The sequence below is a fragment of the Pinus tabuliformis genome, chromosome 7 (assembly GCF_031772625.1).
Source record: "Pinus tabuliformis cultivar Carrire ecotype Pingquan chromosome 7, CPIR1, whole genome shotgun sequence".
Lineage (NCBI taxonomy): Eukaryota > Viridiplantae > Streptophyta > Pinopsida > Pinales > Pinaceae > Pinus > Pinus tabuliformis.
In genome coordinates, this window is record NC_142293.1 from 1552054589 (window position 1) to 1552060604 (window position 6016).

At 34.6% G+C, this 6016-nt stretch overlaps 1 pseudogene; it reads left to right on the plus strand.

The window, feature by feature from the left end:
* Window positions 1-5813, plus strand: LOC149253842 (receptor-like protein 57; annotated as a pseudogene).
* The last annotated feature ends 203 nt before the right edge of the window (window positions 5814-6016 follow it).

Below are 6016 nucleotides of genomic sequence, written 5' to 3' on the forward strand. Positions count from 1 at the left end.
ATGGTAGGTCCACTGTCTTCAATCCTTGCTGATTATTTGGTTGTTCTGTATAAGAGTTCATACATGTCTTCACTGGATGCTGGTTCCTTCACTAGGTACGAAATGTCTTTCTTGTGCCGACATTCCGAAGGGAAGAGGGTTTCTGCCTATAAAACTGTCTCTGGGTAAGAGCAGTGACACCTTTGGCTTTCTATTTGTTTATTCAACTATAAATTTTAATTTTAATGTTCAGTTTTCTAACCCTTGTTATTTTCTTTTAGGTGGAACGATGTCAAGGTGGTCCATGACTTTGGAGGGGCGTGGAATCTTGTCTCAGCTCCTTCTCCGAGCCATGGGACCATCGCTTCGGCAAATCCACTGGGTATTTTATTAAGTTTGTTTTTTAAGGCTTGATAGCCAGAGGAATAATTTTCATATGAGGTTATGATACGACATATTTAGCTGTCTTTGAATTTTGGGATTTTCAGTCGGCTTTATCGAATAAATAATGTAAATTATCTAGTGGCGGGGTTATCGCCCAACCCAAATTGGGATTTTTTGGTTTCCCTTTATATTTATGGTTAATGGACTTGGACATGCTTTGTATTTACATGGAGATATTATATAAGCTGCTCCTTCAGCTTCTTTCTGAATTTATCTGAAGCTTTTAATATACATGAGCTTATGGAAAATGAGGGTTTATTAGCAAATTTTGCTTTTGACTATTCTATTCATGTATGGGTTGTTCACGGAATTCTTTGTGTGAGAGTATGGGCTGGTCGGGGTTCTGTGACTCGTCGACAGTGACTCCAAGTTTCTTAATTGCTATATACATCAGTATGTTACATTGTCTTAAGTTACCATGAGAGAGTAAAAAGAACCCTTGTAACATTTTCGAGTCATTCTGTTCTTTCTTTCAATGATTTGCTTAGATAATTTAATTGGCTATTAGAGGAAAATATCAGACTTTTATTCTAAGCTTTCGACCTTCTTCTAGACATGGAAATATTTCTATTATTTAGTTCAAATTCCTTTACTGATTATTTAATAATGGATTATGGAATTATTTAACTGTTATGTGAGAGCTTTTTTATTCCTAATATGGTCCTCCTTAAGTGACCGATTTTACAATGTTTTGGCAGTTTCTCATTCATAGTTAATAATGCTTAGATTTTGATTATTGATTTTTATAGATAGTGTAGGCCTTAGATATTTCTCTGCTTAGCTCTTTTAAAATCTTGGCTTTTTAGGGCGTACTTGCCCAACTCTACCCGATTTTATTATTTCTGTTATACTACAGAATGTTTTATGAAAATTGGAGAATATATCTATTTCTATTTCATACTGTAAGGTCTGTATGCTATTGAATTGTTTAGATTTTCTCTGTTATTACCATTTTCCAAAAATACACATATGTAACTGTTTCCAAGCATAGATTTCCAAAAATAACAAAATACCGGTTCTGCTTTTGTTCAACTATCAATAAGCGTAGTCTAACTAGAAAACTGTAAATTCATATTTTCCTACTTATTCATTGCTAAAATTTTATACTTATCTAGAATTTCGCTAGTTGTTAGTTTCAGTCCAACATTAGACCCTGCTACTAGCTATTTTTCGTCTCAACCTTGAGACTACTGACACAGTCAGTATCCCACTGAGCTTTCCCTAATTTAGGAACTTTTCTTCTTAAATTATCAAAAGTTCTTCTATCTGGTCCAAACCAGATGCAGCCATAGGAAGGTCTGTCTGACCTATCAACACAAATTTTCCTTCTTCATCTCTTGTTCATTCCCCTGATCCCAGATACTCTTATCCTCTTGATCTTCTTGAATTAAATCCTCAAGAAATCAGTTAAGGATAGGTAATTGTCCTTCTAATTAATTAGCAAGTAAAAATAATATTTACTGATAACTGTTGCTTTATTTAAGAAAATAATTAAATTCAAAAAATAGTTTTTTTATAACTCAAAAATAAAAGGTGTGTTTGAACTGCAGTAAATTAAATATTTATAGAGTCTGGGGATATCACAATAGGGTTTGTACATATTTTCCCTTCCATTTGTAGATCCACACATTTTTTTATAACTCAGAGATAAAAGGTGCGTTTGAACTACAGTAAATTAAATATTTACATGGTCTAGGGATATCACAATAGGGTTTGTACATATTTTCCCTTCCATTTGTAGATCCACACATCTTTTCCTTTTGTAGGCTTAGGATAAACATAGGAGTTGTACATCCTTTCCTTGTGCATTTCTATTTAGGGTAGGTAGTGCATTAGCCAAGGTTCATATGTCTTTAATTTTTTATTCTTGGGATAAGAACGAGACTTATGTAGGTGCAGGATAATTGTTTAGCATTTTTTGGGTTATGTGGTTTATAACCACACATCTTTGCCTTTTGTAGGCCTAGGATAATCATAGTGGTTGGTGTGTCTTTACTTTTGTATATCTGGGATAAGCACTTTAGTTATGTAGGCTTGGGATAAGTCTTGCTTTTTTTGGGTTGTGTGGTTTATAACCACACATATTTGCCATTTTTAAATACACACATCCTTTCCATTTTTAGGCCTATGATAAGGATAAGGGTTGTACATATTCTCCTTGCTCATTTTGGTTTAGGATAGGTAGTGAAATACTCAAGGTTAACACAAATATACACACAAATGTACTTTTAAAGTACCTCACTAAGTATAAATGTACATATTTATTTGATACAATTTTGGTCCAAATTTAAGATAGTGCGTTACCCAAGACTAGAATAATTCTACATCTTTCTTTGATAAATTTTAGTCCAAATTTATAGATCTACATCTTCCCTTCATAGATTTGTGGTTTAAATTTGTGGATGTACATCTTCCCTTCATATATTAGTGGTCCAAATTTGTGTATGTATATATTCCTTTCATATATTTGTGGTCCAAACTTTTGGACGTACATCTTAGTAGATGCATTTATGTTTGCAGGTCCAAATTTATGAATCCAAAAGGTATTATTGGAAATGTAAAATTTCATTAAGACATTTGTGGGTCTAAATTTTCCTAAATGGGTTCCCAATAAGCTTAGGTAGCATATTACCCATTGTTCAAAAATACACATGATTACCTCATGGGTGTCTACATGGTGTATTATTTATCAATGAGACAAATGTACATAATCACTTTATATTTCAGAGGTGGTGGGGAGTTAAATTTATGATACACATAGGGTGACATAACTCCACACTCAAGGTGTACCTGGTGTGTATTTGTGTCATGGGATTTCACCTTGTTGAATGTTATTTTACTACATTCATTTTCATTCATAAAGTGAGTTTTTAAATTGTGAAAAATAAAGTCAATAATTTTAGGTATTAAGGGGGTATGTAGGGTTGGGGGAATTTTAGGTATTGGGGGCTATAAAATGAGGTATTAGATGAAAATATGGACACCTAGGTTATTTATATTAAAAATATGTACTGGAGGAGGTTTAACAAAATGAATTTATGAGGTTTTTTAAATATCTAGTACAGTTAAGGGCATTCTTTAAATATCATGTGAACTCAAGCCCTATGATGCAAGATGAATAAGTGGATATCCCATGTGGTGTGCATTTGTATCTTCTTCACATTATGGTTTTTATCATCCAACCATATGCTATGAATTAAATTATGTGAAGGTGTATGTTCCCTTTGTTTAGGTCCACAAAATACATGATATGAATGTGTGTATAAGCATCATCCTAGCATAGTGTCACATTTTCACCTCTACTATTTAAAGTGAGGCAAATGTAGTTTTATGAGACACGGGGTTCCCTTTATCACTCAAGTAATGGATGTCTAAGTGATAGAAATAGATACAATGTTGTCTCATTAACATCTTATCACTCAATATACACCAACTACTCATTAACCCTTTATTACTCAGGAAGTTGATGTCTAAGTGGTACACATGCAATTTTTTTTTCTTCAGGTCAACTCTCTTACATTTTGAGATTGAACAACATGGATGTGCACCTTTACTTTTCAAGTGGAGAATATTGCTAATCTTACACCTTTACTTTTCATGCGGTGAAAATTGAATATGCTGTTTTTGTGTTTCCTTCATGCACAACTATGTGTATACACATCCAAAACTTTTAATATTGAAGCTTTATACACCTTTACTTTTCAGGTGATGAAGATTGAAGATTTTATTTTTTATTTATTTATTTATGGGTTAGCTATGTGTATACAAGTATGTTTATATAGATTCACAACCTTATAATATATTAAAGCATGTATTTATGTCAAAGGTCCAACATGTGAATATGGGTATGCATTTGTGTTAGGGGTTAAATATGCGAATTTAGAGACTGATCATGTGGATATGGCTGTGCATATATATTCACACCTTAACCCTAAACTGGATTATGAGTTTGTATACATTTCTTATAAATATAATTATATTGATGAATATATCAAAATTATATATATTAATTTGTTAAAATTAATTACATTGTAACGCATTCCCTTTGGGAAGAATTCCCTTAGATGACCCTTTGCACCACTCTGCAGCATCAGATCCATTGTTAAACAATTGAGAAATTCTCTTCTTGTTAGAAAAATTATATATATGACAGAGAAATGCAAGACATATAATATGCGGAAAAACACAAATACATAAAACCAGAGAGACACAAATATACGTGGTTCACCCAGTTTGGGCTATGTCCACCCGAACAGCCAGTCCTTCCTTTCTATTATCCAACAAAATGAAGAGACACAACCTACAACAGATCTGCTGTAATATCCTTTGTTTTCTCTCACAGTCTCAACTCTCTATTTCTCACTCGGAGAATACACATATATTACACAACCTCAATACAATACCCTCATACAAAGAGAGGGGTTGCCTTCTAGGACATAATACCCTAAACTAAACATAAGTTCTACCACCAGATCATCTACCTAATGAATGGCCCAGATTGACTAGAAATTACTATACTTTTACAAGGCAATTTTACATCTGTTTTTAGCTTCGGGGGTGCTGCCCCCGAAACCCTTGGGGGGGATGGGCCCCCCTGAATCCCTGTGGGGGGGACAAGTCCCCCCCACACCCCTCCCCCGTTAAGGGGTGTACAATCTTCCTGGGGTATACATCTGGCTGATACAAAGGACCTCTAAATAATCATGCTCCACACCCAACACTTCCCTCAATTAATATAGTTTCAACTGAATGAATGACGAAATATAACCCTATCCATATGGTGAGCTTCACTTTGACATTTTCATTTTCATTTTGTACAGGAAAATTCTGCTGCTAGGGTTTTTGAGATAGTTGGATCCCACTATTGTTGGCTGACGCAAAGAACAAGAGATAAGATCAAAACCCTGCAATAACAGCATAACGGAACTCAAAGGCATGACTTGCAAGGATGGGAGGGTTTACAGGCTCATATTCATGGGATTTGGCCTCAGCGAAACAATATCACCTTTCATTTCCAACTGCACAAATTCATAGTCCCTCGACTTGTTGACAAATCGTTTAACTTGGCCTATTGACGAGGCTAAGTGCATTTGATGTATCAAAGAACAAGCTGCAAGGTATGATACTACCAATGGTTGTCAATGAAAGTGAGTTTTTTCCATGCTTCAATACAAGTTCTTTTGTGGGAATTAAGGAATTTTATGGATACCCATTTCCAACAGCCAAGAGCCACATGCTCTCTATGATGGCCATTGTAGGGATCATATTATAAAGCAGTATGCTCAAATGTGGTTTTTAGATTTAATGTGGCTTGCATTTGGTAATGTGTGATGGAGCAGAGATATGATGCGGAAGAGGAGAAGATCACGTATCTAATGGATGAAAATTGACAACAGGGTCGACCCAAGTTTGAAACCTATTGCTACCATTTTTCTTGCTGGTAACTTCATTCTTCTTCAATTTAGTTGTTTGGGTACTGTTTCTCATCGACAATACAAAAGAAAAATGTAAGTAAATGGCTACTCAGTCAGCAGGGAACGATCTACTAATCTATTCAGTTTGTTTGTACATCTCCTCACTCTGTTGATTGATG